The 27,495-nt window shown below is 37.6% G+C and overlaps 1 protein-coding gene across 5 annotated transcripts in view; it reads right to left on the minus strand.

Moving 5' to 3' along the window:
- Positions 1 to 27,495, minus strand: part of UGT8 (UDP glycosyltransferase 8) — an 82,151-nt gene that overhangs the window by 10,938 nt on the left and 43,718 nt on the right.

A 27,495-nucleotide genomic window follows, 5' to 3' on the forward strand; every position in this document is an offset into this window, starting at 1 on the left:
TACACAAACATTAACGACCACCCTACACCCACCAGGGAGGTTTTTATTTTAGGAGTGATTTTTATCTTGGTCTAAGCTTGAGAATTTTCATCTCTGAAGAGCATATTGTATAATATGACTGAGAAGGAGAAGGAATTAGCTGATAGTTCCAAAGAGCCACAGACCTAACAAGTTTTATGATTTTTCTAATTATTGCTTCAACTCACAGAGAACAGAAATCATACCTACTGTATGGTAAGTAAGGCATCCAGGGGTTCTGGAAATCTCTGAGCAGTTTGGGAAAACACTAAATTCTCAGACATGTCATCTATAGCTAACAGATGCAGGGCCAGCGGGACCATAGCAGATCTGATGGACAACTCTCAAATTGCAGGAATTATTCATTTCATAGGGGGACACATTAACACATTTTGCTAGTATTGTCAATTTGTTCTGAAGATGAAAGCAACCTGTTTTAAGGATACCACCCCCTTGCTCTATTTTATTCTGTAGGCACCACCTCTTTGTTATGGTAAGTTATCCCTGTGAATACGTCTTTGTCAAAGACACTTAGCTTCAATTTCCTACATGAAAATTAATAAAGCCACAGTACTCGGAAGAACATATAATCCATTATAAGGAAAACAAACACACTGTCCACCAGCAACACCTATGCCATAATACAGTCCTAAAAACTGGGACAGACCCACTTTGTATTTATCATGTGCAGAGTGAGCTGTCACAGTAATATCTCACCAACCCGGTCTCATTCAGGAGGAAGAAGTTACTACGATGACTGTCACCCATGCTCTTTGCATTTCATACCACTTTCTGGCATAACCTGATTTGCAGCTGGGAGGTAACACACAGTAAGAAGTGTCATCACCATAGCATCACCATGTAGCTCCCTACTAAGTATTGATATGGAACACTGGGCTGCTGTGTCTTTCTTTGCTTTGCTTTCTTTCCCTTTTCTTTTCTTTTTATCGCTTAATGAGATCTGTGACAACTGGCTCTATCACACTTACTCTTAGCAGGGAAGTGGGGTCCACATTTTATGCCTCAAATGAATTAGTGGATAGTGTCAATATATGACCAAGAGAGATGATGGAAATAAGGTACGCCCTCTAGCTGCTTCGTGAGTAAAAGAGCTATAATTATCTGGGAGGGAAGAAAACCTTATCAAAACACCTCGTTTTTTCAGGAAACCCTGTTTATGAATACAGAGAAGAAATAAAGAATATATCAATTATGGATTAAAGCTTTGAACTTATATTCTACTGCATTCACCACATTTACTATGTTTACATTTAAAGGTGTAATTTGCAGATTCAAAAGTAAGAAACAAAGCACACTGATATAAATTTTTTCATTTTACATATAGTCTCAAGTCAGATACACCTAGAACGAATATAAATGCTGAACAGTAGAATGATCTGAACATATATGGTGTTTTCTCGCTATGGTTTGTCTTCAAGTAAATTACTATCTACTATTCTCTAAATAGAGATAATGCTTTCAGGGTCAACGCCATTTATAGAATGTTTACACTCAGAAATACTAAGCCTTATGGGAATAACATTATTTAAATTTTGTTTCCCAAGGACTTAAAAGGTCTTTGAGTTTCAACTGACTCAACTGACTCTACGTATAAATGTAGAAATATAAATACTTCTTTAGTTGTTTGTTCTTTGTTTTGCGTGATACAAAATGAAATCCATAAACCTATACCTCCAGCTTTTTTCCTACCATAGTCAGTAACCACAATATGAATATATTCAATAGAGATGTTATTGAGCTATAAGGGAGGAGAGGCAATTTACTTTCCATGGTTCCCCTCAGGGAAAGTACCTAGCATTTTTAGAAGGTGATACTCCATTTGGCCCCCAAGTGATATCACAACTGCTCTGTCCTGAGCTGGAGGCAGAAGAGGGGAGTGAGAGGTCCGAATAGAGACAGTGAGGGATGGGGGGCACCTAGCTCCTGGATGTAACCCCCTCCCCATAATCTTCAATCTGCAGCCTAAATTCGGAAAAGGTTTCATGTGACCAGTGTTTGTTGGGAACATGGACAGGGTTGGTTTTGGAGTGAGGATGATATAGGGACCTTCAGGTCACCTAAGGAGATGCAGGAGCCAGAAGCCATGGGAGTCTAGAATTTGCTCCACTCTTGGTGAAAACTTTGGAACTGGAACTTCATGGAAAGTGTGCTTAGCTCTCCAAAGGGCTGGGAGTAATTTTATATAGTTTCATTTCTTTAATTTCTAACCTTCCTTCATCCAGAATTTTTTTTTTTTTTGGAAGAAAAGAATAAGACTGGGATCCATATTTACATTTAACCAGCCGGCCAGCCTTCTCAACACTACTGAATATTTCATCCTGTCATTTATCTGAAATGCCACCCTCTCAATTTCTAAATCCCATTCTGTTTCACTGATCTATCCATCCATGCTTGTGTCAAAGAGTTTTATTTATTGTATTTTAAAATACAATTTTAATATTTGCAGTGTGAGATTTCTCATTACTTTTCATTTAAGGATTGCTCTTTTAATACATCAACTGCCATTTATTAGTGCTACCACTTCTTAGGTATATGATGGCTATTTGTGCATATATGTACAGAATAATACGTCATTTCACCACATGAGTTTAGAAACTGCATTCAGTCCTTCACACTTAACTGCATGCCTGATGCTCCACTAGGTGGCATGGCAGGCACAGAGCACAGATATCTGTGCCTGGCAGTGTCTCCCCCCGCCCCCCTCCGGCTCTCAGACATCAACCTGGGCCCAAACCCAAAGCCTGTCTCTACGGTTCTTTCCTGCTCACTGTCTAGGGGAAGAACTCTGTCATTTCTACAATGTAAAATAAATGCAAAATCATCACCATATTGGATCAAACACTGAGCAGAAAAGCAGCGACTGTCACAGGTGCTTCTCTCACTACGTTAGCTGAGTAATTCCTTATCTATGCAATTAAAATAATAACCAATTTAGACACTTACCTATACTTTGCTCTAATTTCATATACACAGCTTTTGAAAAGACCACCTCACAATAAAAATAATCATTTTATCTTCTTGAAGCATTAAATAGGGAAAGCGTTTTAAAGCCCTTTGTGGAAAAAGGGACCATAATAAGGAAATGTGGATAATACCTGTGTTATAATCAAATGCTTCCTATTATCACATTTGCCTCTTTTTTACAATTGTGACGTGGTACACATGATACGTTTTCTGGTACTGCCAGATTTCTTTCCCTAGAGTAATCATACATCAAATGCCTTGACTTGGTTGTAGGAAGAATAAGGCAGTGCCAAGTGTCCTGTCTTCCCCACCACCAAGAACACCCCATGGAGCACCGTTCAGGACTGCAGGGTGAAGCAGCCTGGCTCTGCGAGATGGCAGGTACCAATGGAACAGGAATGAAGAGATGCAATGAATGAGTTAGACGGGGAATGAAATGAGGAATGAAGGAGTTAGACCGGGGAAGGAAATGCCCCAAAGTGTAAAACCTTCCATAACTTTAGGTAATATGTTAACATGGTTAAAGTTGAAAAATGAAGCCAGTGCAAAAATATTCAAAGAAGGAGTGGTAAGCAGGATCTTGAGACTTTTAGAGAAGATAATCATTGGGTGACTCCTTTCTTCTACACTTACCGCCCTATTCAAAAACAAACAGAAATGTTTAATTATAGCCAATGTAAAACACAACCCAATTTTAGAAATGTAAAGGTAGATTTTTAAAAGATAACCGCTTCAGAACCAATGAAAGGATACCTAACTAAAGTTGGATGGTACAGGCCCACCTCTGTCCTGTCTAGGCTTCATTCTAAAGACGTGAGAATCTGGATAGACGGCTTGGGAACTCTTTAACAGCTTCGAGCCTGGGGACGGAGTGGGCTGCAAAGTTTGCACCAGATCTGTCCTGACAGCAGCCTATGACCCAAACCTACTCCTTTCTCCCCCTAAAAAAGGGGCCTTGAGAGGGGGCCAGCCCAGTGGAGAAACCAATAACACTGCATCCTTTGTCAGTCCCATCCATTCTGAAGCAAAGAATGCCTGGACTGTGAGAGAATCCTACACAGAAATGATGATGGGAGAAGGGAGGGTGGGTGTTGGGAACTCTTTTCTTGTTCCCAACATCAACATCAATAGGCCTCTTTTCCCATTTTAAAGAGCCTGATACAAAGACTGTTCCGATTGGGTCAGGTGGGCTGCACAGAACTGAAATATTCATTCTGCCAAATCCACTAAGTAAGATAATAATGAACATGCTGTTATAAAATGTTTTAAAAACACTGAGGGACATCAAACATGATCTTTGACTGCCACTAAGATAAGTAATCAAGACTTAGCAAACAAATAATAACAAAAAATACCATTGAAAGTACAAAAGTTACTATTCAAAATGAAAACATACCAGCCACTATTTTCACTGAGTTAACTGGCAAAGGATTTTGTTTAAACCCCATTTCCACAATTTTCTGCATGATCCCCATCAAGCCACCTACTCTCTCTGAGGTGCAGCTTTCTCTCCTCTCAAAATGCTCAAAATAACTTCACAGGGACGTTGGGAAGATTCGATGAGATCAAATATTTAAAAGCAATGTGTCATATAACAATTAGGCTGTTATTTTCCCTGGGAAGGAAGTCTAATAAGCTATGAACAAATGATGAACTGAAATGACAGCCATGTTGAGAAAAGGAAAAAAAAAAAAAAAGAGTCATTTCTGTACCAAGATATTTTCTCTAAATTACATATACTTTGTTTGCCATGTTTTTGAATCTGCAGAATAAAGCTGGATAAAACTAACACATAAATGAGAGGTAATAAAAAATGTTTACCATGCAGGAGGAAATCTAGTTGTCAGTTTTTTAGAATATTCAAGTGATTTCTAAGATTATCCAAAGGGGTTAACTACAACGAACCTGAAAAAGCAATAGAGTGATCAATGTCAAGATGGTTCTATTAAAAGACAAAAGAAAACATTTCTCATCAACACAGTGAACATTCAGGAGACTGAAATAAGTACCAAGAGAAGGTGTATTCATTTCCACTGAGATTCTGTAGTATCTTTTTTCTTTCTCATAAGGCTTTTAATTTTGGCTGTTACAATTACAATTAAAAGAAGTAAGCAAAATTTGAAACTCTGATTTGACTTTGAAGGGAGTTAAATGTTCAAGGTTCTTAAGACCTTCAAGAAACTGCACACAGTCAGGATGTCCCAGGATATAACCATGGCAAGGTATGGAGGCGCTATGGAAAGTAACCACTGGGAGTGAAAAGATGAAAACTCTCACCAGGAAAAAAAAAAAAAAATCAATCCAAAAAATGACATCTAGATCTTTCTTATGTTCCAAAAGGAAATTAAGAATCCAGAGGTCTGGGGAGAATGAGAGAGAGGAGAGCATGCCAATTTGTAACAAAGAGAATGGGGTGTGGAGGGGAGGATAAAAGATGCAGAAAGAGGAGGCTTATGTATTCTTTGCACATGTGAGTGTAGTGTACAGAACTGCATCCTGGAACATTCTTTCTGAAACAATCTGCCGTCAACTATATGTTCCAAGTTCTTCTGGGGTGGGGGGGGAGAAAAAAAAAAAAGCCATGGCTATCAAATGCCAGTTTATCAAATAGTGTCCCAGCTAGTCAGGTGGGTTTCAGAGTCCATTCATTTTTTTCAGCACACACTCTTAAGCACATGCCATGGACCATACCTGGTATTGTTTTAGGCACTTGAGACATATCAAAGGCTATAGTTATGAACAAAAATTCCTGTCCTCAGAGTTGACATTCTTAACAATGTGGCTATAACCTAACTTTCCACACTTACTTCCCATCGAGTTTCCACACCTTATCTACTCTTCATTCCTCAAACACAGCCTGCCCCTGGGTGCCTGACATTTCCTCCTCACATCACAACTATTTATCAAATCCTGACTCAGTGCTGCTGAGAACAAGAGGAAGGTGTGGGTGTTGTAAGAACCAACGACTTAATGAAGGGTTAGGAGAGGCTAGCATGATTTTCTGGTTTCTGGCTTGGAATAATTCTATAATTACTCAAAAGAAGACACACAGAAGGAAAAGCAGGTCTGAAGGGGGATGAAAAAGAGTTTATAATTGAACATAATAAATTTGAGACTTCTATTTCATATCCAAGTGGAACTACCTAGAAAGCAGTGGGGAAATAGGACACTTGGGAGGGAAAACTGGGCTGCAGATATAGCTCTGTTGAGCTCTCAACTAAATCAAGGGGAAACACATGAGTGTCACGGATCCTAAGGGGCACTTTATTGAATCTTTCTCTCAAAGGGAATACAGTCTTGAAGTTACTGCAATTCTTAAGAAGCAGCGAGAAAAAAAGCGATTCTGGATCTCGAATATCTAACAGGTTGTTAGCTTTCTGCTCACAGCACTACTTAGAATGGGTCAGCTAGTCCAGGAAGTTGGAGTGCAGAGAACCCCACTGTACCTGCCTGCACTTCTAGCCTAGAGAACCCCACAAAATCAAATGGGTACTGTACTCAATCAAGGTCTTTCGGGGAGGATCCAAAGCAAACCAAAGCCACAAAATAACCATTAGTCTGATTCCAGAATGAGTCCTACTTAATCTGATGTTTCTGATTCTGTGGTGTCCCATGCTAGGCTCTCCAGACCCCCTTCAAGCTGAGCAGGAGGAAGAGGCTGAGCTTAACTCTGGCGTTAACTCGCTGAATTCAGCACTGAAAAGACGACGACTTCCTGAAAAGCCAAACTAGCACCTGGCCTAAAAGAAGTAAAACGAAACAAAATAAGGAAGTTCGAGAAAAGGAGTCCATATCAGTATTTTTTCTTAGAATAATTTTCCATTGAGAAATTCCTATTTCAGGTATTTCCACAAATCCCTGTTGTAGCACAAAACATAGCTTAATACTACAAAGAAATGGGCACAGTAGTTCACTGACAAGCGTGTTTTTGCTTTATGTCTGAATTAAGATGCCTTTGATTAAAATGAAAGTCAAGAGCAAAAAGTAACTAGAAAAAACCACCTAGAGACTGAGTATTCATTATTTACCTGTGCAAGAGAAGGATGGAATCATTTTATTCCTTTTACAGTCTCATTTTATTATTAATCCTATTTACTCTTCAAAGTATTAACAAACCTTAACTGTCTCAAAATCAAAAATTCTAGATAATCTACTAATTTTTATTTTTTAAATTTAAATTTCCCTCCATCAATTTCAGTATCTGATCAACATATTTAATAGCAAATTATTTTTTAAAAAAACTAAATACAGGGAGTGTATTTGGTAAAAATAACATAAGAAAATATAAATTATTAATCCTATGTGAAAATGATAGCAAATGACAAGGAAGTATATTGTGCGGCAGACTGTATTTTCCCAACAACAATTAAAGCATTAATTCCAGTCTTGCTTATGCTTTCAGAACCTTGCTATTCCCTCTCGTAGTGGGGCTGTGTTCAAACCCCTTGAACTCTGGCAGGACTGTGGCTTTCCTGATTGATAGGTACAGTAGCAGTAATGCTATGTGACATTCAAGGCTAGGTCATAAAAATGGAACATGCGCTCTTGTTGCCCAATCACCACATATGAGCAAAACCACACCACATGGAGAGGCTACTGGCAGGTGTTCTGACTAACAGCCGCACCTATGGCCTCAGCCACCACCCAACATCAACGGCCAAACAGGAGAATGAATTAATCTTCAGATGAGTCCAGTTTCTAGTTCCCAAGTTGTCCAGCTGAGGCTACAGACAATGTGAAGCATGGGAAGTCTTTCCCGATGAGCCCTGCCTGAAATCCTGACCTACAGAGTCTGTGGGCCAAATCAAAGGTTGTTCAAATGTCATTAAGGTTGTCATTATAGCTCTAGTAACTAGAGTATCTCAATGGATCTTCACTTGGTTAGTTTATCAAGAGTTACATATGGATTTTTAAAAAGGGCTAAGAGATACATGAACTCCCTAGCATAGCATTATTTTTTTTTTCTCTCAGAAAAGACTGGGAGAATAGGAAATAGCTAATGGTCACTGAATACCTACTCTGCGACTTTCAGCCCCTCTAAATTGTCTCTTCTAAGAAAATAAGATAATGAATAAGGGCAAGGCCCAATAATACAAAAGAACCTAATTCTGAGCCTTGGACCTATGATCTTCATCAATACTGCAATAGAGAAAAACACAATATTTATCTGATAGTTTTCCAAAATAATTCTGATAGCTATGTTTCCTTTTGATGTATATTGACTGAACATATTTATAGTTCAATTAAATAAAATGTCAAAAAATTCCTTGGCAACTAAAGAATTCCTTCACAAATCAAAGAAAATCTCCCTTTTTTGATATCATAATACTGGCATTTGGTGTTTCTAGATTATAAACCTATAAAAAGGACAGTAAATGCAAAAATTGGCTAAAACTAGTCTAATTATAGACTATCTGGAAGTTTATCACTTCCAGGGTAAATCATTCAATTAGAGCCTTCCCGTTCAAAGACAGTATCAGAGCAAACCTGTGTCATTTCTCCCAAATGCCTAAAGAAATACATATTGGAAGCTAGACAAAGACCAAAATATGCAATAAGACCATATCTCCTATGACCTTATGGGTATTTCCATTGACTCTTGTGTCATTCCATGCTGAACATGAATGGTGGACATGGACAGGAAGAAGGCAGGAGAAGAAGGCTTTGGTTTACTTTTGCTGTCAGCATAGGGTAAGTGACTACACAAACCAGAAAACCAGGAACTGATCCACCTGGTCCCCTTCATCTCATTCTCTCTTTAGATAATCTATTTCTGCAACTATCTAGGAAGTCTGGACACTTCCTATGCAAAAAAGCCAATGGCCCAGGAGAGTGTGGCAATGGTACACTGATCCCAGGATAAGTAGATGAGTCATCTCAGGGAAAGCATTTTTACCTGGGGTGGAAACATGCAGAGCCAAAGTAATGTGCCTGCTAGACTGTGTAATCTCCCATGCACTGCCCTATACAGACGATTTACAAAACAAATCCTACTCTCTGCTTGGATAGAGAGCAGGAAGATCAGAGTAAGATAAAAATCCTAGCTGGAGCCAGCAAAGGCTACACAAATGAAGGCTAACCATCAGAGAGCCATATAGGGCTATTCTGCCTCTCACTCTCCCTTCAGGCACCGCTCTGACAGGAGCCCTCCCTCACCATGTTCATATTTTCACTTCGATTCTGTGGAACTAAAAAATTTATCTATTCTTCTAATTCACCAATATCACCACTTCCTTCCATTAATACAGTGAACCACTGTGCTCCTAGAGAAGCCTGCAGTGGAAGTCTATCTTTGAACATGCAATCTCAAATTTCCTTTTTTACTAATTCTTTTTTTTTTTTTAATCCTAAGACCTGGGCCCTCGCAAAAGTTTACTGCCCAGTTTGAACCAGTATATTTTAAAAGTCTTATTCAAGTACTCTCTATTCAATGCCCGAGTTCTCAATTTCTCTTAACTATCCATGAGAAAAATCTTATAATTTTCATTGCAAGGCAAAGCCAATCTGTTTCTCACTTCTTACACTGAATCACACTAGGTCATTCCATATTCTCTTAGCTTATCCCATCCCTGCCCACACTGGTGACTGGGTTCACTGTGTGCCTCCTGTACCATGGTACTTCCATCTATCCTCAAGGTCAGAACAAGCGCTACTTTCTACATCAATCTTTGATCTTGCCAAATTTAAAAATTTATTTTTTTTTCTCTTTAATAGTACTTTATATCACTCTTGCAGTAGTGTCCACATTTGAACTTGTTATAAAATTATGTACACATATATGTCATCTCCTTTAGTGTGCTATAAATTCCTTGAATACCAAAGCACCCAAAATAGGATATTGCCCACAATTCATTTACACTCAATAAACAGTCACCGAATATACATCTATCTGATGGGTTACATGAAATTTTCATTATTGTTTTGCTAAATCAAACCCATGCAAACATCCATCAACTTATAAATGAGTTCTTTCTAAAGGTTCATTTGTAAACCTTTTGCTATGTGCATTTTCACAAAATATTATTGTTAATATGTGGTAATTTAGGATAACTGAAGTTGACTTCAGTACTTCAGGGATATTATGGATAAATAATTAATTTAAAAGACATCTGGCAGGTGCCTTAAGAACCTAGCTGTGATGCATAACATTGTTCTAATGGGAACTTTGGGACAACAAATTCACATTCTCTGCTCCCATTCTGGGCATCAGTGACTGATGGACTGGTTGTATCTGCTTTAAAAAAAAAAAAATCACCCCTCTGCATATCTTTAATATCTTTAAAAATAAGCATCTTAAAGAGTTTATGAATCGGAAACATGTTTGTAACAGGAGACAGGAAAGAAACCCATATCAGAGCATTCCAGCAAGAGAAAACCAGCCAGCACTTGTTTTTAATCTTGAAGATGTCTTAAATTTCACATAAAATGAAAGATGTGAGACTTGTTTTTAATTATAAAAGAGAAACATGGCTAAAGAGATCAGCTTAAGTAATACTTCTTAGACAAGGGTTCTTTAAGTATTCTCAATTGAGGAAAAATAGAAAGAATAAAAATTTGCCAAAACTTTCTAAGTCAAATCATTCACACATTTTCCTGATATATGCAATTTATTTCACTATAAGGTGCCAAAGGAAAATCTGTATGATGATCCTCCACTAGAATGAAACATTGGAAAAATGGATAAACAAATTTCCCCTTAAATTAATTAAACAAGGAAGTTTGCTGGCAAAGATTTCAAATATCTCGCCTCATTCTGAAAATGTAAGTCTAAGACTGGACAAACCGAGATCAAAAATCTAGAAGAAATACTGAGTAAAGCAGAGATCAGATTTTTTCATAATGGATCAAGTAAATCAAGTAAGGAGCTTTTGAAGAGAAGTTGATCTGCACATCTACAGGAGAAAAAATCCTTTCTATAGACAAGCAAGAAATGGACATGGTAAGTTAAAGAGGAGGTGCCAGAGGGCTCAAAGGTTAAAACAAACAAACCAACCAACCTCCCTGATTTTGAGTTTATTCTGGATTCCCTTTATCTGATAGTTGATTCTGACAAACTGAATAACCCTCAAAATAGATTAAAAACCAACAACCAAAAGTCAAAAACACCAAGAAAGAAATAACTTTTATGGAATTAGAAATTGCAGTCACAATATTAGACTAAGTATTTCATAAAAATATAAGAATACACATATATTAAAGTAAAAACGGACAAATTAGCTTTAATATATTTGTATGTGATTGCTTATGCAGACAGCTTCAAAGCATACAATCCTATAAAAAGTAGCTCATAGATAAAAGAAATGTGGATGTGGGGAAATTACTCAACAATGTTATTTTTTACTGTAACCTGCTCCAGGAGGAGAACGTGACACAGATGAGTGATCGGAAAAGGGTTTGAGGCTGGCCAACTGCCAGTCATTTTGAAACAATGTAACTGTAAAGGCAACAGATGTGACCACACAGCTGGAATCCCAACAAAGAATTTAGCACCTGGGAAGAAGGAATCAGTGATCCCTACACACACATCACATCAGGTCCTCAGGGCAAATGCAGAATATCCAGCTCACCTTGGGAAAAATCTCTGCATACCAATGCAGTGTGGTAACAAAAAACAAAACCCCAAAACCCACTGGTCCAAAACACTGCTTCTTTTAATTAACAGTTCACATACCATTTCAAGTCAGTGTTTATTGAATTTAAACAATCACATGAAAATCTATACTTCTCAAAGTGAGCAAACACCCAGGTGTAGGAGGAAAGGCACATTCCATAAAACCATAAAATAAATACAACTTCCTGGAATGTTAACTTTAATCCATGATGTTAAAATTCTTTTTTAATAATAAAGCAAATGAAGGTATAAGATTGTAGGAGAGACTGCTAGTTCCCTAGCAATAGTTATTTTCTTTACTTCCTTAGTAACAATTCCCAGCTTTTAGCGGGCTATATTGCAGCCTTCACTTAAGACATTTCCTAGCCTTAGCTGAAGCTGAGCATGAACAGGGGAGCAGCCAATCCTCTGGACAATGAAATGTAGGCAGAAGTAAGCAAGCCTTCCAACGGTTGGAACACAGCACACATCTTGAACCCGAGGCCCAGAGCTGCACTCCAGGATGGCAGAACTGAGGGCTGGATCCCTGCTGACTTCCCCAAGTTGCCACCCCCTGAACTGCCAATCTTAGAAGCTCCTTTTTGTGACACAAAAACAAATTTCCATTGTGTATGACTATTTCTTTGTTTTCTGTTATTTGTGTTAAAACATAATTCCCAAGTGATGCAGTTATGAAGAAGAATGCAAAACGGGAGACTTCAAATCAATGTCCTGCTTATGGTTGACTGTGCATGGCTTTCCCAGTACTACCCACATGAAAAAATTCACTGCTCTGTGGTGTAGGTTTGAGGGGTACCGCAATGCAAATTATTAACACAATGCTAATTTCTGGATCATGGGGTTGCTTTAAAACTAGAATACTCGACAGACACTATACTATCAATCTCTAGTACACTGGTGACCAGGACTTGCACCTGAAAATCCAACATCATGCCAGCATCGCAGAGTTCAAAGAAGGGCTAAAACCCATGTCCTCCTAATTTATTTTACAACCAAAGAGATTGAAGAAAGATATAAACCAACAGGAGGAAATCAGAAACAGGCTAGAACTGAGTTCCAGTCCTAAGTCCAGTGCCCTCGATTATAAAACTGTAGTATGACCACATATTCTATGAGACAATGCAAACACTATTTCAAATTTCTCAGAAGTATAATGTTATGTAAATTGAAGGTACTAATCCACGTAACCCATAAAGAATTTTTTGTTTTTCACTCACTCAATAAAAAGACACTATGTTGTAGTCTATCCTCCAAGACTACATTTTACCTTCCCCCCACCCCCGTACCAGGCAGGTAGTGAAAAACAGTGACATTCATAAAAAACAAAACAAAACAAAACCCCACTAATTCTGCTACTAGTAAACACTTGGCATTTCTTATTTTCTCTTTTAATTATTTCCTTTCCTTTAATTTTTTTTTTTGCTTTAGTGCATATGTATTAATCCACCTGAAGCACTGTCAATGGAGAAATAGGTATTTCATTTTTGACATATCATGGTTTTCGAGAGCTTTCAATAGAATATTAAAAAGAATGCCTAGGAGTTCCCACTGTGGCACAGTGGGTTAAGAATCCAACTGCAATGGCTTGGGTGGCTGCTGAGACGGAGGGCCTGGTGCAGTGGGTTAAGGATTTGGCATCGCTGCAGCAGCAGTGTAGGTTGCAGCTGCAGCTCAGATTTAATCCCTGGTAGCTCTGAAACTTCCATGGTGAGGCCATTTAAAAAAAAAAAATAGAAGAAAAAAGAAAAAGAATGCCTAAGTTAAGCAGAGTGATTCCCTTTCTATAACTCTGTATTATGCTTAAAGTCTTTGTTTCCATCTAAGGCACTAACAGAAAAGTTACAAGTGAATTGATGCATCCAAGGGAGAGGAGATTTGATGAGTATCTACTGTGTATATGCCAAATTGCTCAGCACTACCAGAAGGAAACTAAGTTTGAATGACTTATTCATTTGTGAAACAGTACCGTACTCTCCAATACTGCCACCAAGAAGCTGTTTAAAGGTCAAGTAATATTAATCTCACTGGGAAAATGTGAACATTTTTTCTAAGCCCCACAAGTACCATTTTAAAAATACCCAAAGAATACCACGAAACACATAACTACTTCTCCCTGGTACCATATGGCTCAGGACACCCTCCTCCTGACCCCCACCCCCACCAAGGATTTTCCTGTCCAACTGTCTCACCTGAAGTTAGATGTCACCGACCTTACTTAGGTGCTTTATCATTCACCAGTAGTGTGTAACTATTAAAATTTACAGTTTTTAGGTATGAGAGAATTCATGCCTTGTCACCTCTCTGTCCTCTTAAGCTGTCTCCTAGAGAACCTAGACATGGAAATCAGATGAAGTTAAGAAGCATGGTAAATGCAGGCAATAGCAATGGAGGAAGGAAAAAGAAGCTAAGGCCCAAGGAAAGAGCCAAAAGAGTTCAGTAACTCTACACAAAATGAAAGTGTATTACTCTGTTATTTAAATAGTATAAAAGTATCAATAATATAAATCCTGCAAAATACCCATGATTCATGCAAAAACTTCCATAAAGTTCTACAAAACTTTGCTTGAGATATTGAACCCAGAAATGATTGACGGACTCCATTCCCCACAAAAAGACTGAATTTTGCTTTATTAAAACTAAGAAACATTAACCCTCAATATATTTCATATATTTGAAACAAGAGAATTCAAAATTTAGAAAAGTCACCATATGATCCAGCAATCCCACTCCTGGGCATATATCAGGACAAAACTATAATGCAAAAAAACCATTGCAGCAATATTCAAAATAGCCAAGACATGGAAACAACGTAAATGTCCATCAACAGATAAATAGATTAAGACATATCCATATAAGCAATGGAATACTACTCAGCCATAAAAGAGAATGAAATAATGCCATGCAGCAGCATGGCTGCAACTAAATGAAGTCAGTCAGAAAGAGAAAGATAAATACCGTAAGATATCACTTACACATGGAATCTAAAACATGGCATAAAACAGAAACAGACTCACAGGCAGAGAGAACAGACTTGAGGTTACCAAGGGGGAGGGAGGAGAGGAGAGGGAATGGGATGGACAGGGAATTGGGGGTTAGTAGATGCAAACCCTTACATTTAGAATGGATAAGCCATGATGTTCCACTGTATAGCACAGGCAACTATGTCCAATCTCCTGAGACAGACCATGATGGAAAATAATATTTTAAAAAGGATATATATATATATATATATATCTCACATATTTATTTATGACTGAGTCACTTTGCTGTACAGCAGAATTTGGCACATCATAAATCAATTATACTTTAATGTTTTAAAAAAGTCAATAAATTAAGAGAGGAACAGGTTGACCCAGGATTGTTTAGAAAGTAAAACTTCTTGGCCACACTGACCTTAAATTTTGTTACTCTTACTACCTATAAGCTATCTAAAATAAAAAAATAAAATAAAATAAACTTTAAAGTTTCGTTTCCGGTATTTCTTTTCTGTCCTCCTGAACATGAGTGCCTAATGGTTTAAAAGCTGCTTTTGATGCCACTACTGCCATCGCCTTGCATCCAGAATTGTTTTTATAACTTAATGTTTAAACAAAAAAGTGAGAGAGTATGTGACTGTGCATCTTAAGTCCTGGGCCCTGCTTTTGCACAGTTTTTATCTTGGACTTTAAGCCAAAATTATGCAAATTAAAACACCATTAAAATAGCAAGCTAAACAACAAAAAATTTTTTTCTGTTTTTCTTTCAAGCACCCCCTCTCCAAATGATTTCTCATGGGGTTGGAGGAGTCCTTTTAAGGGGCAGCTGTTTCTAATTCTGTTCTGATTAAACAGAGATCACATCTTATCTCTGAGTGACACAGATAAAAATACACAAAAGCACCATTTTGCATCAAAAAAGAATTTCTCTAAATGCAAGAGGAAAACGGTGTTTTTAGACAATTAATTCCACCCTATTTATTTTTTTCTATAAGTTATCCTTTCATGGGGCCTTAAAACAACATATTTTTTGGGGGGAGTAAGTACATTTTTCTCTTACACCAACAGAAAGTCAAACAGCAAGTTTAAATCCTGTTGTTTACAAACTAAAATAACTACGAGAGAGAAAAAGAAATAAATAAAATGATGCTTTATTTACTGAATTGTTAAGTGCTAGTTTATTCAGCTGCCCATACCGGATGATTCATTATACAGCTGCTCATTCAAGTGAAAATAGAGAAGTGGATTCAGGAAGCAAAATATTCATAGCCCAATACATTAGTTAAAAGAACAGGTTTATCTAAAGAATCTCCCTGAAAAAACACACCAATAAAATTCTACCTGAAAGGATTATAACAGTATGTTCATCTTGCTATAAGCTAATAGCTATTGATTACTGCACGCCTAATATATGCTCGGCCTGGCATTACATAGCGCATCTTCCTCACTCTACTACCCTAAACAGCAAGGTATCACTATACAGATGAAAAACCCACAGGCTCAAAGCCCCAATATCTTAAAAATATAAATGGCTTAAGAAAAACCCACCAAGGTTAATAGAAGTTGAAAAAGCTCATGACCTTTCTGTCAGCCATTAGTGAATCTGACCTCAGAATTCTACTAAATACATGAGGGTCATATTAATATTAACAGTGTTTTTTTGTGTGGGTTTTTTTTTTTTTTTTTTTTTTTTTTTTGTCTTTTGTCCTTTTAGGGACACACTCGCAGCATATGGAGGTTCCCAGACTAGGGGTCTAATCAGAGCTGTAGCTGCCGGCCACAGCAGCACGGGATCCGAGCCACATTTGTGACCCACACCACAGTCCATGGTAACAATGGATCATTAACCCACTGATCGAGGTCAGGGATTGAACCCTCATCCTCATGGATACTAGTCGGGTTTGTTAATCACTGAGCCACAACAGGAACTCCATGTTAACAGCTTTTAGCAAGAGAAGACCATTACTCAGCATAAAGGTAAAACTAACTCCCATATCTAACACCTTATAAGACATAATCAGCCCATTTCCTCATCTTACTGATGTGTATTTCTTTTCTTTCAACAAAAATTTCCATACACTCAAAACCCATTATATTTATTTTAACATTTCAAATTCACATTTCAAATTATCAGTCATGTTGTAAAATCTTTCAGTACACAGATGAAAAATCATGACTATAAAATTTCCCTTTTTTGGTCAAACTGCAGATGAAGATGAGAAGACTAATTTAGGCAAATTAAATTAAATTAAGGCAATTTTTCTAAAAATCTAATAAAATCCCAGGCATGTAAGGGTGGTTCAACATTCAAAAATGAAATAGGAGTTCCTGCTGTGGCTCAGCGGGTTAAGAACCCAACATAGTGTCTGTCCATGAGGATGCAGGTTTGATCCCTGGCCTTGCTCAGTGGGTTAAGGATCCAGTGTTGCCATGAGCTGAGGTGCAGGTCACAGATGTGACTCGGATCTGGCATGCTGTGGATGTGGTGTAGGCTGGCAGCTGCAGTTCAGAATTGACCCCCAGCCCTCCAGTCTGGGAACTTCCATATGCCACAGATGCGCCCATAAAAAGAAAAAAAAAATGTAAAAAAAAATGAAATAATCTATCATACATCATAGATTTCACATAAAATAGGAGAAAAATCACGTGCTCATATCAATATGTACAGTAAAAGCATTTGACAAAATCTCATACCTATACATGATAAAAAATCTTAGTAAATTAAAAATAGAGAAGTATCTTCTCAACTTGAATTTCTACAAAAAACATACAGCTAACATCATACTTAACTGTAAGAAACTAGAAGCTTTCCAACTAAAATCAGGAAAACAATGCAAGGGTGTTTCCTCTCACCACTTCTTTTCAACATTGTATGGGAATGCAGAGTTCCCACTGTGGCACAGAGGAAATAAACCTGACTATTACCCACGAGTATGTAGGTTCGATACAGTGGGTTAAGGATCCAGCATTGCCATGAGCTGTGGTGTAGGTCACAGATGTGGCTTGGATCCCTTGTGGATGTGGTGTAGGCTGTCAGCTGTAGCTCTGATTCAATTCCTAGCCTCAGAACTTCCATATGCCTTGGGTGTGGCCTTAAAAAGAAAAAAAAAAAATTGTATGGGAATGCAATGCAATAAGGAGGAAATTAAAAAATATGTATTGGGAAAGAAGAAATAAAACTGCCTTTATTCATAGATGACATGATGATTAGAAAATCCCAAAGAATCAACCAAAAAACTCCTGTAACTGAGAAGTGATTATATCAAGGTTTCAGGATACAAGGTTAATATATAAAAGCCAATCAATTTCCCATATGCCAGCCATGAACAAGTGAAATTTGAAATTAAAAATAGATATTATTTAAATTAATATCTCCAAAATTGAAATGTTTAGGTATAAATTTTATAAAAATAGGTACAAGGTCTATATGAGAAAATGGGTACCACTGTGATGAATGCAATCAAAGAACTAAATAGAGAGATACTGCATGTTCATGGAAAGGAAGACTCAATATTGTTAGGATGTTAGTTCTTCCCAACTTGATCTATAGATACAATGCAATCCTATCGAAACCCAGCAAGTTATCTTATGAATATCAACAAACTGATTCTCAAGTTTATATAAATAGGTAAAAGACCCAGAATAGCCAACATAATATTAGAAGAGGAACAAAACTGGAGAACTACCTCCTAACTTCAAGACTTACTTACTTCCTAACTTCAAGATAGTAATCAAGACATTAGGTGGGAGTTCCCTGGTGGCCTAGCAGTTAAGGACTTGGCCTTGTCACTGCTGTGGCTCGGGTTACTGCTGTGGCTCAGGTTTGATCCCTGGCCTGGCAGCTTCTGCATGCCAAGGCCATGGCAAGAAAGAAAGAAAGAAAGAAAGAAAGAAAGAGAGAAAGAGAGAAAGACAGACAGACACATTATCATATTAGTAAAAGAACAGACCAAAAGTCAATGTGACAAAAGAAAGAGCCAAAAATAAACCCACGAACAGCTCTGCCAAAGGAGCAAAGGTAGTCTCTTCAACAAATGGTGCTGAAGCAATTGGAAGTCCACAAACAAAAACATGGATCAAGACACAGACTTTACACCACTCACAAAAATTAATTCAGAATGGATCACAAACCTAAATGCAAAGCACAAAAATGTACAACTCCCAGAAGATAACATAGGAGAAAACCCAGATGACTTTGGGTGTATTGACGACTTTTTAGAAACAACAACAAAGGTCTGATCCATGAAAGAAAGAATAGATAAGCCGGACTTCATTAAAATTGAAATCTTCTGCTCTATGAAAAATAATTTCAAGACAATGAGAAGACAAGCTGCTGCAATTTAAGAGAAGAATACAAGACACATCCCATAAAGGACCATTATCCAAAACAGACAAAGACTGCTTAAAACTCAATTTAAAAATGGGACAGATACCTGAACAGACAACTCATGAAAGACGCTATACACATGGCAAAGAAGCATACAAAAAGGTGTTCCATGTTATATGTCGTCAGGGAAACAGAAATTGAAACAATGAGATACCATGGCGTACCTATCAGAATGGCCAAAATTCAGACACTGTCAGTACTGACAAGGATGTGGAACAATAGGAACACTTACTCATTCATTGCTGGGGAGAATGAAAAATGGTACAGCTAGAAGACAATTTGGCAGTTTCTTATAAAACCGAAAATATTCTGACTATATAATCTAGCAATTGCATTCCTTGGTATCTATCCAAAGGAGCTGAAAACATAACCACATGAAAACCTGAATACAGGTATCTACAGCAGTTTAATCGTAATCCCTAAAGGAAGCAACCAAGCTGTCCTTCAATAGGTAAGTGGATAAACAAAGTGTAGCACATCCAGACAATGGAATCTTATTCAGCACTAAAAAGACGGGAGCTGTCAAGCCACGAAAAGACATATAAGAACCTTAAATGCACATTCTCAGGTGGAAGAAGCCAACCAGAAAAAGCTATATACCACACGATCCAACTATATGCTATTTTGGAAAGGATAAATTTACAGAGAAAAATAAAAACAGATCAGTGGTTATTGCTAGGAATTGATACGAGGAATAAGAATAGGTGAGGTGCATAGGATTTTAGGGCAGTGAAACTATTCTGTATGATACTACAGTGATAGATATGTCATAAACATTTGCCAAAAGTCACAGAATGTGCAACACCAAAAGAAAGCCCTAAGGTAAATTATGAGCTGTGTGTGATTCTGACTTGTCAATGTAGATTCATCAATTATTACAAATGTACTACTCTGATAGGGGGTGCTGATAATAGGAGAGCAAGGAATTTATGGGAAATCTCGGTTTTGCTGTGAACCTAAAACTGCTCTTAAAATTTGTCTTTAAAAAATTTAATAATTTTTTTCTCCAGCCTCCTCTCTTATTTTCCCATCAAATTACCTCAATTGTTAATCTGTCATTTTATGAATCACTAAATACTGTGAAAACACTTGGGGTCTTAACCTCATTGTAACACCTGTCATATAAATGTCTATGAATAAAGCTGTATCTAACATTCCAGCATCCACTGATGTTTGCTGACACCACAGTCTTTTTTTTTTTCCTTTTTTTCTTTTTAACTGGCATTGTATTATGAAAAATTTCTAGACCAAACATTTTTAAAAAGACATAGCTTTCTCATCACTCATATGAATTGGAATCTATGACTGGATCATTGAAAACACTCACTAGATGAAAATTTAATATAATCCAAATTCAAATATTGCTTTGTTTATGGTAGTAGAAACAAAGTGAGATTGAGCAAAGTGGGACAGATTTCTTACTTAGTTGGAAGAAAGGGAAGGAATGAACTAAAAATGATGCTGTATTTTAAAGTAACCTTATCATCTACGAAGACAGCAATGCCACCAACAGCAGGGCTTTTGTAGGGTTCCTTTTTCAGCAATGGACTATCAGTTGACAAAGTTTCAATGCAAATTTTTAATTCAAACTTCATCCTTAGCTCTCTTAAAGACTATTAATTTTAGTTTTTAAATTTTGATTGTGCCCACGATGTTTTTGAACAGAGTGACAGTCAAAAATCTAGCAGAGAGTTCCTGTTGTGGTTCAGCAGTAACAAACCCTAATGAACCCGACTAGTATCCTTGAGGACTTGGGTTCGATCCCTGGCCCTACTCAGCGGGTTAAGAATCTGGCATTGCCTTGACCTGTGGTGTAGGTCAGATGTCCCTTGGATCTGCCATAGACCGGCAGCTGTGGCTGTGGTATAGACCAGGAGCTGTGGCTCCAATTTGACCCCCTGGCCTAGGAATTCCATATGCTGTGGATGTGGCTCTTAAAAAAAAAAAAAAAAAATGTCTAGCAGAATTGCTCCACAGAGATTACTGTAAAATTGACAACAGTGATTAAAATACCATAAAACTCAGGACTTCAGTTTTAAGATGAGAATATCCTGTGTCCTTTTGGTGGTATTTTCCAAGATACATTATTCTTTTTTTCTTTTCAGTTGGGTTCATGCCCTGTGGGAAGCTCCCAGGCCAGGGATCAAACCCATATCACAGCAGTGATAATGCTGGATCCCTGACCTGTTGTACCACCAGGGAACTACCTAGGATACATCTTTGAATTAAATAAAGTTCAGCAATATATACCCCTGGGACATAATATTTTTTTAACTTTAATCCTATTTTTAAAAAACATTTATTTTGCATGGCAGCTAGCAGTTACTGGAGTCAATAGCTATAAATGTATTCATCCTGAAGAATATCACAGATGAAGGAACCTGAGGAGTTTCTCATCCAAGGAAAATTCTTAGAAACTTTTCTAATATCTCTTTCAAGGAAAATTACCAACCTATGAGATCAAAACAGTGAAAATTCAAAGTGCAGTAAATGTCACAGGAAAGTAGTCAACGATGTGTTTCATGTAGCCAATAAAGCATTTGTCTTCTCCTTCCAGTTCAGTGCTTACCTGTGATCCCCTTTTCCTCCCACCAGCTCGGTTTCTGGGAGACAACGCTAGGCAACCAAGGGAAAGTACTTCCAATCTGTGCCAGGGACTTACAATTTATTATGTTTATTTTTACAACAGAATTATCGTTCCTATTTCATGGATGAAAAGTTGAGCTTCGGAGACTTGCCCAATAACCTAGGATGAGGAATAGTGAAACCGTGAATAAAACACAGGTCTGGCCTTAAAGCCTGTGTCCATTCCAGGACCAGGTGGCCTCCTCAGGTGAGTTCCAACAACGATGGCTTCCAAAAGCACTGGTACTTGGATCTTATGGGAAGAGTCAAGGGAAAGAAGAAAAGACAAAGCAAAGAGGCAGAGATTATAGGACACAGATTCTTCATTCCATATTAACTCAGCCCAAAGAGGCTGCCTTTCCTGACACCACTTCCTGAGCACACCATCACAATCCCACTTTTGCACCTAGGCACAATGGGGGTGTGAAAGTCCTTGCTCAGCAAGAGCGCGGGACATCAGAATGCCCATAAGGTCAGGCCTGAGGATGACAGCTCTTCCAGTTCCTTTGATGGAAGGCATGGCTAACACACCACTTGGCCATGGCATTTAGAATAACATCTAACCCTCAACAAATATTTGCTGACAGCATTGATGAATGAATTGATAGGAGTAAATGGAGTCAATAAAGAGGGTGGCAGAGAGCCAGAGGCTGCTGTCCTTTACTTCCACTGGAGGTTTTCTTTCACAAGTGGAACTGGCATTGAAATCGCTGCCAGTGGGCTATAAAACTGTAAGATTTTATACATGCAAAAAATTACATGTATGAAAGATTACATGTATGATCCTTTGGAGTTTAGGGACTACCATGTTTTACTCTCTATCCTCAGCATCTAATGGAGTATCTCACACAAGGCGGGTGGTCACTAAGTCAATGAGTGAATAAACCAAATATAGGTATAAAGGATTGGGTATTTTTTTTATAAGGATGCAGTAACGTTCTCAGCCAAGATCTCCATCAGAATAGGAAAGTCTGTGAGACAGAAATCCTCAGTGAGCTTGGGAGGGAAGCTTAGGAGAATCTTCTGCAGTAAGAAATCTCTAAGAATGGCAGGTGGACCTAAGCATGGATGTGCTGGTGACAGCCAACCTGTCACCAAAAACTTACTGAAAACCAAAAAAATGACAAAGAGAACTCATCACTCAAACAAGCAGCTGGTAAGAGGGAATACTTTCCAATGAGTAGAGAACAGTTAGCATGCAACAAAGATCAGAATGACCAGCTATACTGGAAAAAATAAAATCATTATTAAAATATATATATATATATAAGTACCAAGAAAACTTAAAAAAAAAAAAGACTTTAAATGTCAGCCACAGTGGTGACAGAAGGAGATCCTTGCTCCCCGTCAAAGGTAATGAGTTTTAAAATGTGCCTCACATATGGTGGGTGACCTTTGATAATTACTAGGGAAAGGATGGCAGAGGAAGGAAAAAAGGAACAGAAGAAAGGAAGGAGGGACAGACAGATGAATGCTCCCAAATTTACCTAGTCTGAGGTTTCCCTTACTCCTCTTTTGAAGGAATTTTATTTATTTTTTTTAAATTTTTTTGGAGTAGAGTTGATTTACAATGTTGTATTAGTTTCAGGTGTATAGCAAAGTGAATTAGTTACACATATACATACATCCGTTCTTTTCACCCATTAGGATTTTATAGAACATTGAGTAGACCTCTCTGTGCTATCCAGTAGGTTCTTGCTAGTTATCTATTTTAAACATAATAGTGTGTATATGTTAGTCCTATCCTCCTAATTTATCCTTCCCCTACCATAGTTTCCCCTTTGATAGCCATAAGTTTGGTTTCGAAATCCGTGAATTTGTTTCTGTTTTATAAATAAGTTCTTCTGTATAATTTTTAATTAGTTTTCACATATAAGTGGTATCACATGACATTTCTCTTTCTCTGTTTGATTTAGTGCACTTGATATGATCATCTCTAGGTCCATCCATGATGCTGAAGGAGCTTTAGTTCTGATTGCCCAGAGGGTCTTATCAAAAGGCAGTGGTCTTACCCAGTAACCATTTCCACAGTACAGATCCAGAACCCAGGGACAGAAAAACTATGGTGGGGGCTCCTGCTGCGGTGCATCGTGTTAATCCAACTGAAGTGGCTTGGGTGGAGGCACAGATTCAATCCCTGGCCCAGTGCAGTGGGTTAAAGGATCTGGTGTTGCTGCAGCTGTGGTGTAGGTCACAGCCGCACTCAGATTCAATCCTTGGCCCCTGGCAACTTCCATATGCCATGGGTTGGCCATGAAAAAAAAAAGAAAAAAGAAAAGGAAAGAAAAACTACAATGGACTCTGGAGTAAAACACTCTTAATGGACACTACTTGATATTCTGAGGTTCTAATGCCACTCTATAGGTCCTATATTTTCCTTCATAGCTCCTGCAAATATCAGTTAATGTGATTAGAAGCTTAATATCAGTCTCTCTCATCACACTCAAGTTCCTTGAGGGCACAAGCCCACTTTGCCAAATCTTCTGTTCCTAGGAGCTAATACAGTTTCTAGATTTAAGAAAGTGCTCCATGTACGTTTGTTAAATAAGCAATAAACAAAATTTTCTAAGTGTTATTTTACGGTCTGATCTTAAAGATAAAAGGCATTTTTGGTGTCTGTAAGTGAATAAAGCATGTGCTATATACCATTCTATGTCTTTATCATATGTATACATATATGTGTATATATGTATATGTGTGTGTATATATATATATTTTTTCTATGGAACAGCTGATTTCAAGAAATCAGGCTGAGTTTTAAAACAACATTTTTCTGGTAGAAGAGATACATGAGGTTACACATTTTAGCCTATAATTCTCAAGGTTAGTTTAGCCCAAGTATTTCATTTTGCAAACAAATAAACTGGGCCTACTTTGACAAAGGACTTCTGGACCCCTTCACTAAGTACAAATACAAGCTATCTGAAGGCTGCTGTGAATCTGCATCTTCCTGGGTACTTCATTTTACGTGATAGCTAAGGCCTCTTGTTGATGGATGTACTTATAAAAGGTGCCGTGCACACTTCATTCTGTGATTATACAGAGAACATGTAACATAGGCACTTAGTTATGTTTTTGTGTCACTATAACAGAATGATGTCCTCAGGGTCTGCAACACTAAATGACCCAAGAGGGCTATGTTCTTTGAGTTACTTATATTCCTCTCATAGCTATTCGGGAAGGGTCTCCTTTTTCTGCCAGGTTATTAAATTGTTCCTTTTCGCTGTTTTCAGCATGCCAACATGAAACATTTATTTGCTATTTTAATCTTCCATAGTCTTAGAAATACAATTACCAAGCTGTTTCAAAGGTATATCATTAGAGTGAATGAACTCTGGGGGCAGAAGCTCTAAGGGTACGTACTCGAGTCAAGTATATGAATTTTAGTTCCTGGACGTTTTGGCATTTATTTTGGCTTCCCAAATGTCTTTTTGACTTAGATTTTCACTCTTGGTTGCCATCCAGATAAGCGAGACTGCCAGAAAAAGCCTGTTTGTTACTGAAGTTAGTGGGAGAAATGGCACCAAAACTCAGATTATTAGTTCTCCACAAAATGTTCCCTTAAAAATGCAGCTCATCTTCATAAATATTTTTTAAAAATTCATAATGTATAATACAGTTCTCATATAAAGGTTCAATAATCCTTTATATAATGCTATATAATTTATAGATACAAATATTATTTCAAGAGATCTTCAGTGAACATTTTTGATACAGACAAAAATATTATTACCTCTCTCCATTTACAAATAAGATAACTGCCCGTGTAATGTTCAGGTGACAAGCCCCATGATGACAAAGCTAGTAAGTGATGGACATGGGACTCAAATCCCAGAACTCCTCTGCTACTACCAGGACATAGCTTGGATAAATGAATTAGCGGAGCAGAACTAGTCTACAGAGGCTAGCAGCAACAACAACAAACAGCAACAGCAAAAACAACAAAAAACTAAGAAGTATGTACTTGAATTTCAGACAATCATTACTTCAGTACTTCCTCAAATGCCTATTTCTAAACTAGGAGGTGTTTTCAACAAAATCTGTGCCATTTTAATGTCTTCAATGCATTTAAATATTTTCTGCACATCTTAGCTTCTCAACATAGCATCTGTCTGGCTTATTGAATCCTCAAACCGAAAAGTGAATCTACAAGACTGTTAAGCACCTATATTATATCAGCACCATGTCAGGCCGTAACATTCCTATTACCTCTTAACTAACAATGACTGTGGGATCTGGGCTATAAAAAGCTAAAACTGCTGCATTACCTCCTTCGTCGATAATTTTAAACTAAGTCTTTAAGAGTAAAATTCCCCATGTGAGTAGGTGATAAGAACCGACACAAGGGGCTCTCAGAGTGTGCCCCTCATTCTCTGGAACCATCACAGCTCCTTCCCCTAACCAGTCTAATTATGCTGCCGGTATGGATCCTTCTGACTAATGTCTTATTGTCACCAGACCTCTGATTTCAGTATAAAATATTCACTACTAGAAAGGCAATATGTCACATTGCTATCAGCCGTTAACACAGCACAGGACAAATTTCTTCGTCCTTATCTTCACTACAGCTGACTAGCTGCGTCTGAGGTTTGGAAACAAGGTGGTTTTTAACAAAAGAAGGGGATAAGGGATTTGGGGGCATGGGGCAGCCTGAGCCAGAGTAAGGTGAACTGAGGGTGCAACCCTGGAGTTCAGATTAGAGTTAAAACAAAGCAAAGGGGAGGAGGGTAGTAGGACATTTGCGAGCCTTTGGTGGGAGGTGTATGTCAGATGGGGGCGTTGCTGAAAGGAAGCAGAATAAGGAAAGTGAATGAAGAATAGAAAGAGAAAGGCCACATGTAAACTTGACAATTCTGACTAAAGCTGGCCATGTTTTAGAGAGATTATAGATTTCTGCAAGGAGATGCTATTGATTATTCCCAGTGAGTTGAAACATCATTTTGTTAAAGACTGCCTACTTTTCATACTCGGCACAAATGCTTATTAATGAAACCACTACTGCGTAAAGATTATTTATTTATGTTTCTCAAACAAAAATGGTATTGTCTCAACTCCACTGGGTACGCTTTGTCCAGTTTGATGTTCTAATTAGCAATTCTTAGCATGACTAAATGCTAAATACACAGCTGTGTGAGGCTTCAGCTGGTAGTAACCAGTAGTGCCTAATACTGACTTTTTTAGAGAGAAAAACAAAAGTACTCAAATACTGGATATATAACTTCTGAGGCCCTATTCAGCTGAAAGAAGTAAAGTTATCAGCATAAGCAATGATTATGTATAATATGTGAATAAAGCTAATATTATGCAGAAATTTTCATCTCTGTTGAAAAGCTATTTGGACTAGAAGGAAAATAAGCCTAGCCTAAGTAGCTGGTTTAGTTTAGCTCACACAAATAACATATCACATATAATTTCCATTAAATCATAATAGTTTTTAAAAGACTTTACTATTAAGCAAGTCTAGAGAGATAATCTATATTCAAACATTATAATAGGAAGCCCATATGCTTTAGGAAAAAGTGAACTTTTTTGCATTCAACTGAAAATAAGTTGTACATAATAAACCAGTAGATAAATAACTTCACTTTGTAACTTCACTTTAGTCCTTATAATATCTACCACTGCTAAACAGTTTAAAACAATGGAGACTTTTTAAACTCTGTAACAAAAAGGTGAACCAAATTATACTTCAGCATAAATTTCTACTCTTTAAATCGATAAAGATTCAGTCAATAAGCCTCACTTAAGGTTTTATTTATGAACCAAGTTACTTAAAACTTAATTGAAATAACTATAAGTTATAAAAAGAAAGAAAATACCTTGTATGGTAAGGCAGTGTTGAAAGAAAACAGGTTTGTGTTTAGTACCTTGGAAGACTAACTGTTATCAATCTT

This window comes from Sus scrofa, chromosome 8, assembly GCF_000003025.6.
Source record: "Sus scrofa isolate TJ Tabasco breed Duroc chromosome 8, Sscrofa11.1, whole genome shotgun sequence".
In the NCBI taxonomy this organism is placed as follows: domain Eukaryota; kingdom Metazoa; phylum Chordata; class Mammalia; order Artiodactyla; family Suidae; genus Sus; species Sus scrofa.